The sequence below is a fragment of the Triticum aestivum genome, chromosome 4D (assembly GCF_018294505.1).
Source record: "Triticum aestivum cultivar Chinese Spring chromosome 4D, IWGSC CS RefSeq v2.1, whole genome shotgun sequence".
In the NCBI taxonomy this organism is placed as follows: Eukaryota; Viridiplantae; Streptophyta; class Magnoliopsida; order Poales; family Poaceae; genus Triticum; species Triticum aestivum.
The window spans coordinates 64,313,049-64,323,546 of NC_057805.1; the positions used below are offsets into that span (position 1 = coordinate 64,313,049).

Genomic DNA, 10,498 nt, shown 5'->3' on the forward strand with positions numbered 1-10,498 from the left:
CAAAATGCGATCAAAACGGCGGGAATGACCGTTCCTCGCTAGTGGTTGAATCTTGGAATTTTTTTGTTGTTTCTCTGATTAAATAGATACTTATGTACCTAGAAATGATTTTTGGAAAAAATAAAGAGCAAACTACAAGGCAGCTACAGTTCAAATTTGACCCGCTTCCAACTGAATCGGCGGAAATTTGTCATTTTCACGAGAGGTGGATCAAAACTTTTTACAGCCAACCATTTGGTCAATTGTGCATTAAATATGTCCTAGTATTTAGAAAATTGATTTGGTCCAATTTTGCAACAATTATTTGGGAGGTCCTTCACAAAAAAACCTCATTTCGGGCACTCGAAAAATGGAAAATGAATTTTTCGTCCAAAGAAAATGAAAAATCCCTTAAGCAACATTGTTTGTGTAGCGACCCGACCCGAATGGATCAAGTCTCTGTGCTTAAGTGTCATCCCTGGATCGGTATGCTGACACACACAGTACTCGAGGATTTATAACAGAGGTAAATCACATGTATAAAGTAACGTAAATACTATTACCTCAATCCAAATAGCGGAAGTAACAGGGTTGTGGATTCCCATCAACACCAACGGCAAAGTTGAGTGTAGAAATCGTAACCCTAACGTATCACTTACTCGTCGTAAAAATCCTGCAACATGAAACGTTGCAGCCCGAAAACGGGTCAGCACATGGAATATGCTGGCAAATTCACACCATAGAGAAATGATGAACAAAGGCTATCACTACATGCATATATGGCTGGTGGAAAAGCTCTATGGTTATAATGTTTTTGCGAAAAGCCAATTTTTCCCTACTCCAAAGGAATAAATTTTATTTAACTATCATGGTGGTTGTTAAACATTGAGAAGGTACCTCCAACTCAATCCCAATTAAGTATCATCATTAACCCAACAAAATTAATTAAAGTAACATGATGAGATCAATGGGATAATCCAAGAACTAGATACTCAAGATGTCCATAACCGGGGACACGGCTAACCATGATTAGTTTGTACACTTTGCAGAGGTTTGTGCACTTTTCCCCACAAGACTCGATCGCCTCCGCTTGATTCTCGCACTACATCATGTTTGAGAAACGGATGACTGAGACACAGTCTTTCAGAAGCATTAACTCTAACCCTGGGTAGACAGTACCACCTACACCCCCTAAATCTGCTAGCCTACCATTGGAAGAGGTCATGCAACATACTCAACTATGCTAGAGCCCATAATAGCTTGTGGCTGCACACGGAATTTTCTAGCATGAATAATCTCATGATCCCTTTGAGCCTGGGTGGCGGTCCATAGGATGATCACACGGGTACCCCGGGATATCCAAAAATACAGGCAGCACTGGGTTCCCCAGGTGCCTCAATCCACCCAGATGTTTATTTAAGTAGCCACCTTAAGTTGAACCATTAATTAACAACCTCACATCTGTCATGGAAATTCGCTCAAACCCAATCCACGTCTACGAGCATAGCATAGCAATATAAGCAAACGTAGAAGTAACTCCCAAAGGTTTGATAATAAACAGGGCAATAGGTTCCTACCTCATCAACTACTTCCCAATACCCACATGTTATCAATCCTACTCATGCAATGTTTGAGGGTTGAATCTAATGCATAAAAACTGGGTATGAAAGGGATATGATCAAAGTGTGAACTTGCCTGCAATGTTGATGAAGATGATTCGCACTCAATACTCTGGATAGGTCTACTCGTCACACTCCGGTCGATCTATCGAAAGCAAGCAATGAGAACCACACATAAGCAATCACTCAAAAGATCAGAAAGAACGAAGAAAAAAATTCGGAAAACTTCAAAACCAAGCAAATAACTCTTGCAACATAAAACAATTTCTATCAGTACCAAAATTATGTGAATTTGGCCTTATCAGAAAGTTTAGGTCAAGAGCTTCGATTTGCAAAAAGAATCAACTCAAACGGAGTTACGAAACTCAAGTTACGATCAAACGAAGTTTGAATTCAAATCTGATCTAGTTCAAATTTTAAAATTTCAAAAACATGTTTGAGTTGTATTACTGGATAGAGGGAATCATAACGAAGACGTGGGCGTTGGTTTCGTTGGATTTGGACAAACGAGTAAAAAGATGTGGTCGTTTGAAAAACAGGGACTAATCTATAAAAGTAACACTACGGATAGGTCCCTGCCAGAAAAATAAAAATAAAAGAAAAACCTAAAGAACGAACGTTCGTTTTCTAAACCTAACCAGTGAACGTTCTCTAAATAAATAAACCTAACCAAACCGGTTTAAAAAAAACAAACTACGGTTTAAAAAAAACAATAAAACCGTAGGGAACCGAGCGGTTTTGTACCGGTTCTCGCGGATTCGACCGGCGGCGAGAAAACCAACGGCGGTGGCGGCGGCGTTCTCCGGCGAGATGGCGCGGGGCTCCGGCGAGGGCGGCGAGCTCCGGCGCGGCGGCGGCAGCGGGCGGAGGCTACGCGGGGCGGCGGAGGCAGCAGCGCGGGCGGCGCGGGGTTAGGCGAGGCGCGGCAGCGGCGACGACGGCGGTGCGGCTCGAGGCGGCGGCGAGAAGAGAGGAAAGAGAGAGGGGCCCGGGGCGGCGCTATTTAAGGGGGGAGGGGCGGCGCGGTGGCGTGCGGGAGGGGGCAGAGGAGGCCGGGGCGAGCACGGCGAGCAAGGCGGCGCGGCGACGGACTCGGGAGGAGTCCCGCAGAGGGACGACGGGCGAGCTGGGCCGCGACCTGGCTGGGTGCTGGGCCAGCCCAGTCGGTGAAGTCTTTTTTTTAAACAGAGGGAAAAGAGAAGAAAATGAAAATGAAAATAAAATATTATATAGGCATATAATATATCAAAATTTTCAGAAAAAGATTTTCTACAACATGAACATTTTTCTAAAGGCAAATAAAATCCTCAGAAATTCAAATAAATCAAACAGTGCTACTGCCTTAATAAAATCCAATAAAAATAATTTTAAAAATACCAAAATGATTTCAAATTTATTTCTCTCCAATTTTTTGATGTAGGGAATCATTTACCCTAATTTCCATATATTTTATTTTTGGAGAAAAATAATTTGAATAAAACTCAAATAACTCCAATATTGAAAAATAATTTCAATGGGACTTTGATTTTAATCCTTTAAAACTCCCAACTCATATTTCATTTGTTTTGAAGAAGTCATTTTATCTTCTCTCGTGAAAATCATTGAGTTGCATAAAGTTTCAGAAATAGGAAATATTTTCAAATGAAATTCAAATATTTTCAACACCCCTTGTCATTTAAATAAATGGAAGAAGTCATGTCATCTTCTCTCCAGGGTTTTGTGATGAAAAGAATTTGAATCCATGGAGATCATAAAAGCAAAATGAAAGTTTGGGAAAGTCCTTTTATTCCCTCTCATTTAACTTTCAAAAAGTTTTGAATTCCACTCAATTTCACTCAATCAATGAAACAATCAATCCAATCTATCTGTTTATTATAACATTCCAAAATTTAGAATTTTGGGATGTTACAGTTTGTCATTCCAATATATACCCTTGTGAACAATATGAGATCATTTGAACAAACTATGCCATGAATGTGGCCATAAGATTGATCATTTGGCTTGAAAGCCATGAGTCTTCACACATGATAGCTCGTTTTTGAGAACACTTTTTTAAAAAGAATTGCCGTATTACAAGTTTATTATTTTTCCTGGTAACTTGGTCACATATAATTACACAATGCGAAGGTTTACCAATTTTTTGATTTTTTTGAATTTTTCATACCCGTTTCAAAATGCGGTCAAAACAGCGGGAATGACCGCTCCTAGCTAGTGGTTGAATATTGGATTTTTTTGGTGTTTCTTTGATTAAATAGATATTTTTGTACCTAGAAATGTTTTTTGGAAAAAATAAATAGCAAACTATGAGGCAGCTGCAGTTCAAATTTGACCCGCTTCCAGCTAAAACGGCGGAAATTTGTCTTTTTCACCAGAAGTGGATCAAAACTTTTTACGCCCAACCATTTGGTCAATTGTGCATTAAATACGGCCTACTATTTTATAAAAATGATTTGGTCCAATTTTACAACAATTATTTGGTAGGTTCTTCAAAAAAAACCTCATTTGGGGCACTCGAAAAATGGAAAATGATTTTTTCGTCCAAAGAAAATGAAAACTTCCTTAGGCAATATTGTTTGCCATTCCAAGATGCACCATTGTGCTCAAAACGAGATCATTTCTTTGAATTTTTCATGTGAAAAAGTAGAAAATGACCCCCCCTAAAAACTCATTTCTCATAACAATTTTGAAAAGATATTTGTCTTATTCCAATTTCAAGTTTGTTAGTTTTCCTAAAAACTATGTCACATTTGGTGACACAATGAGAATGTTTCTTTTTGAATTTCTCATATCATAAAATTGTTTATATGATTCAACACCTTTTTTTTGAAAAATATTGTTCAACACCTTATTTTTAGTCGATTACGACCAATTTAGAAGGTCATAACGTGTACTGCGTTCTGATTGGTCCATGGACATGTCACGCGGATCGTGCTCAAACGCCGTCGGATGCTCTTGGATCCGACGGCAGCCCTTTCTCCCTCACCCCCTCCCCCTCTTTGTCCCAAAAAAAAAGAAAAAGAAAAAAGAAAACTCCCTCACCCTCTCACCCCACGAACCCTAGCGCTCCAGATCCGCCACCCACTTCACGCGCTCCCTCTCCCCCATCGCCGCCGCCACCCCGCCGATCCCATCCCTCCCGATTCAGATCCATTCTCCCCGATTCAGATCCGACCCCGCCGCCCGCGCCCGCGCGCCACCATCCGCTCCTCCTCGCCTCCTGGAGGACGTCCGCCGCTCTTCCTCCGCCCGTCCCGGAGGCCTTGGTCAGCGCCCTCCGCCGCAGGGCCGCCGCGCTCGTCCCGCCCTCGGCGCCGCACCTCTTTTTCCTCATGGCCTCGCACCTCCCCGATCCGTGTTCCTCGCACGCTCACCGCTTCGCCTCTGTCTCCCACCACGCCGCACGCCCCACGCCAGAAAAGGGAAGGCGAGCCACCTCCGCCCTCCCCTCGCCCCCGCACTGGTCCCACCGCCGAGCCCAGTTCCCCTCACTTCTCCGTGCAGGCGCCGTCCCCATCAATCGATCTCCCGAGCAAGCGACCTGCCTCCCCGATCTACTCGTTGGCTATGGCGGACGAGCCGGAGGGGCGAGGGGAGGGGGAGCGTGGACGCCAACTAGCGCCCCACCCAAGACTCAGATCCCGCCACCGCGGCCGCCGGAGGCGGGGTTGACCCGAACGCACCGGCGCCCCACCGCCGGAGGCGACTGGCGCTCCGGGCTCCATCTCGACGCCCGCGCCAGGATTGTCAGTAAGATGTAAGCGGCGACCTCAATCTTTGATTTGATCCTTCATCCCCTTGATTTATTGGAGCACTCCTTCCAGATCCAGTCGCACTCCTCATCCAGCTCCATGTCTCCTGGTGTGGCGGCACAATGGGAGGATGTGAATGCGCGGCCGCCCAGGGGTGGTGGTGGTGGTGACCTGCCTGCTCGTCCCTCGTCCTCATCACCGGCCTCTCCGAGGTCGCTGCTGGGGCAATCTCCATGGGCCCTTGAGGGTAATTTCCGATCCCTCCTCCGCAATTGTAATTCTGCAGTAGTACAAGGCTTCCATCTAGGATAATGTCCGACTGTATTAGACTGCATGTACTGCAAATAGTGAATCTACAGTAGTATTTCTACACATCCTAGCTAGTGATGAATACTTTTCATTGCATGGCCTGACTAATGACTCGCATTGGAGCCATTTATTAATCTCGTACTACTAGTTGAGCTTCCAAATGTAACTTATGGAAATATCAGGTTATCCTATGACGCAGAAATCTCGTATTTGCTGCATCTTTCCAGTTTATTAAGGAAGCACTGAGCTAGCTTGAGCAGTAAAAAAATGAACACTTGGTACCATTTACTACAACCCCTGATTTTGCTACATCATTATTATTGTTCAGAAAATTTGGGGCTATACATTATTATTGCATATTTATTGCAGACTGACTGACTGGAATTGTATTCAGAAAATCAGGTTGATGGTCAGATTAGCCCCTTTCAAATTTCATATATTAATCAATGGAGGACTAGCAGCCAACCTTGGAGATGGGCGTGCAAGTGTCTGACCTCCAACCCTGAATGTGTTCTTCCCATATTTCTACAGCCAATAGTACCAAACTGCCATTACAAACATGTCACTCCACTAGCTAGCCGGCAACTCAGTCTTTGTTTCCAAGCAAAAACAAAGCATCTTTCGCCTTTGGCTTCTTACTGGCGTTATCAATGGCTGACATGTTTTGATATACTCAATCCTGCAATTTCTGTTACCGATTTTCAGCTTGACCCACTGTTTTGGTCAGTGATTTGCATTACTCTTGCCGCTGCTCTGCTCTGTACATACATAACCTAGGACTCTTATCTGTATTACATATTTTCAGCTTGACCCACTGTTTTATTAAGTGAATTCCATGCAAACAACTAACTTTCTCTTGTTCATGTAGATGGAGTAGGAGGATGAGCAGCAGCAAATGAGCCTGATGGTGAAGAAGCACCTGATGACCAGAACTCGTTCAAGAGCTCTTTTGTCCTTCCAAAACAGGGTCTTGATGTCCCCCTTACAGAAAAATGTTCATACATGTTCCTGCATGATGCGTGTGTGCATGTTGGATGGTCATATTCTAGTGTACTAGCTAGCTAGTATACTTGTTTTGCTACCGGATGATTGAATGTCATCTCAGTTTTTACCTCATGTAGCTGACCGCCTAATTTGTAGGTAAAGATACCGTTGGCATATATTATCAGCAGCATTTTTTCATAAATAAAATAAAAAATGTTGATTTAGGTCCAGAATGTGTATTATGTCCATGTTGTTGGCTAGATGGTAATGGCTCATCAGAATACACACACACACATGAACGCTATTATTTCTCTTCAGAGAAACCAAGCCAGTATTCTGATCCTCCTAGCCATTGCACATGCCTGTATTCATATGGCCATTGTGGATAATTCTATGCTTTAATAATTCTCCTTATATATCACTGTTTATTAGTAGGAGATTTCTTCTGCTTGGCCATAACAACAATTTCATGTTGTTTCTTTTGTAATTCGATGGTTGACAATCTCATATATTACACTAGCTAATATATTACAACGGAATGAATCAACTACTCTCATGGTCGATCCCATCCCATCTAGCATTATTTACCGTCTATCTGTCTGTATGCATTTACTCTGGAAAAAATTCAGTCTGCACATCTGCATCTGCATTGCACAAGTACAGATGCATCCGCCCCTGCTATTTTCTTGTTATACATTACATAGATGCATACATACGCCAGGCTATTTCTGTGTCTGTCTGTCTGACCTCTCAAGGATGCATATCTCGTTCGTATGTACTGAACTTTGTAACAATTTCGTTTTCCTCATACTTACAGGATGCTGCGCTCGCTACTTACATGTTTTCTGATGCCGCAACAAAGGACTATATGTGGTTTCTTCAGTGGGACTGTTGCTGTCGCTCCTCATGTTCAATAACATTTCAGCATTGGACCTGCTAGTCACCCAAGCCAAGCCTCGCATCGCTTCAACAAAGCGATACTTCTTCCAATCAACCCCTGCTTCGGCTGTGCTCTTTTTTCCATCTTCTCTTATTTAAGCTAAGAAAGATTCTGAGTTTGCATCCATCTCATTACACTAGCTAGCACAATATATTAGTTAAGGCAACTCTACTACATATCAATTTCCCCTACTGGATTGGTTCTATATTTTTAAAGTTGTTTCGTGGTGCATGAGCCCAACCTGAAGAAATATAGGCTTATGATGACTATTTTCCTTCTTAAGTAATCATAGTTGTTGGCTTCGGTAGCTTGCTGAATATGCTTTAGTTATATATAGAAATGACGTGCCTTCTATGCTTAAATGATTGTTTGGCTCTATATAATTGTTGACATGAATATCTTGACTTCCCAAACAAGTATAGGACTGTACCTATGCATACAGATTGTCCTAACAAAACTGAAAATAAAAATTGAAGCATGAAATAAGCAATAAGTGGCTGATTTTTATTTGCATGTTAAGCGGAAAGTTGTAGCCGAGGCTTATATATTACGAAATATTGTCACACCTCTGAGCTTCTACTGTTGTTAGGGACATCGTAGTGTGATCTTCATGATTTTTCGCTTGAAGATGTACTGATTCATTAGTCAAGCAGAGACCGAAGTCATCTTTTGCTACTGCTAGCTCTATGGATGTTTATTTACCTGCAACTTCTGCCAGCTCTAACTTGGTTATATAGCAGTTCAATTCAGTCAATCTGTTGGAACTAGTTTGTCGATTACTTGTATCCAGATTTTATATCCTGCCCTATGCCATTGTCGACTTGCTTAGGTACATAATTGTTATGTCTTGCAATCTGGTATTGATGATTGTCAATGTATTCATTTATACCTTTCTAGTGTACCTTGTATGTGACCCAGCTGATCTGTATATCAATGCTCTGTTTCCAATAGATGTATGCTGATGCCTGATGGCTGATTCCTTAAAACTTCACTGTTGCAGTAGCATTTTTCCTTAGTGCATAGATGTATGAGCGATCACTTATGCTTGAAACCTGCTCTCTTTCCCAGGAACCATCGTGGTCTGCGTCACTACTGGGGCAGGAGAGGAAAGACTGTTGGTGTCTCCAGGAAGCGATAAACTGCTTCACAAAGATCCCCGCATAGCTTCACTACTACTGTGTTGGTCCATTTCCAGAATCGTAAGGAGTGTTCTTGTTTATACGATTACCTTGGATGATGCTTTTGCTTAAGGAGAGGCTCAAGAAGATCAAGTATAAACTCCTCCCCCTCTTGTTTGTTTTTGCTTCATACTGTTTGGTGGTTGATACATTACTGTGCAAGTTCTATGGTATGTGAGTTCTTTCTGTTGCTGCAAGCATTGACACAACATGTCATGTGCAGGGAGTTTCGCATCCGAGTTTCAGCCATCCTCTACAGCAAGGAGCTCTGGGCCAAAGGAGCAAGCAGCGCTGCTAGTTCCTTGATGCCAGATCAAGTAAGATGGCGCACCATGGCGTCTGGTGGCGTATTTTGCTTTCGAGAATAGTACTGTTTATTTGAAGTGAGATGTACTCATCTAGTGCCTGGCAAAAAAATGAATGATGAAGTGTCATGTACTGTCTATGTTGTAGTGAGCTATAGCAGGAGTGAAATGAAAATGTATCTACTGTTGTATGTGCTATTTCTGTAATGTATTGTGTACATTTTACTTGAACATTAAATTCTCCAGAAAAAATGTTCTTACTGGACCTGATAGGATAGTGGCCACGGCCCAAATATACTTGTATTTTTAAGATCCCATGGCCCAAAATAACCTGGGCTGAAAAGCTATTCAGAATTATTATAAGCAGGCCTTGACTCAAATAGAAAATAGAAACAAAAAGGAAACAAACTATGTGGAAAGGTAAAGGCCCATTATAGAAAAGGCCCAAAAACATCAAGCAAAAAAATATCATAAAAGGCTGAATTAATGGGCTTGGCCCATGTAGAACACCGAATTGGACCGGGCTGAATCTTACCAACGACCAATTCAATTGGTCGCAATTTTGCCACGTCAGATTGCCACGTCGGATCCGACGTGGCCTGGGCAGACAACCAGCGACCAAAACAAAAGGTCATGGGTTCAACGACCTTCTGTTTTGGTCGTAAATGTCTACGACCTTCTCACAGAGAAGGTCGTTAATTTCAGTTTACGACTGCCAGCTTTTGACCTTTTGTTTTTGGTCACAAAAAGGTCGCAAATGAAAAACAATGACCTTTCAGTGACCAATAGTCAAGGTCACAAGTTGACATATTTCTTGTAGTGACCGCGCACCAGGGAGCTGCTGGCGAGGGGCTGCTGGAATACTGGCCCCAGGAGGGATTATTAGTTTTAGTATTGTTCGTTTTCAATTTTATGCATTGTACCTAGTAGTTAAGTATCATCACGTATATGTGATGATATTATATATATATATATATATTCTGTGATGAACTAATGAACAATTAATATTATATATATATATATATTATGAATTCCATTTTCTATCTGTTTTTGTATACTAATTTGAATCTAGCTGTTATCATCCACATATACAGAATGGAAAGCGTATATACACACATTGAAACAGAACATATAAGAATGGAAAACAGAGTACACACATTGAAACAGAGTAATAAACAGAGCAATACTATGATTGCTGTGAATACATAGCTATCCACGTCGAAACGACTTTTCAAAATAAAACGCATCCATGAGACCATGACCAGCAGCTCTTGCCTAGGGTAGCTCTTGGTTCTGCCTGAACTCGTGCAGGCATTCGTCCAAGCGGTCGACACGCTCGCAGTACATCTGGAGCGCGATCTCGAGCTCCAAGTTGGCTATTTCATCGGAGATCACCAGCTCGAAGATGCGACGGCCATGTTCCTCTACTGCGCCC

General features: G+C 42.2%; 1 long non-coding RNA gene across 3 annotated transcripts; it reads left to right on the forward strand.

Annotated features, from left to right (window-relative positions):
• Positions 1-4,640: 4,640 nt before the first annotated feature.
• LOC123096231 (uncharacterized) lies at positions 4,641-9,324 on the forward strand. Of its 3 annotated transcripts, none has more exons than XR_006446510.1 (5): positions 4,643-5,352; positions 5,420-5,594; positions 6,525-6,796; positions 7,458-8,851; positions 8,982-9,324. It is a non-coding gene; the product is annotated as an uncharacterized lncRNA (long non-coding RNA). The 3 variants fall into 3 exon arrangements; XR_006446511.1 differs by having other exon boundaries at positions 4,644-5,352; positions 6,525-6,623; XR_006446509.1 differs by having other exon boundaries at positions 4,641-5,352; positions 6,525-8,851.
• Positions 9,325-10,498: the final 1,174 nt, after the last annotated feature.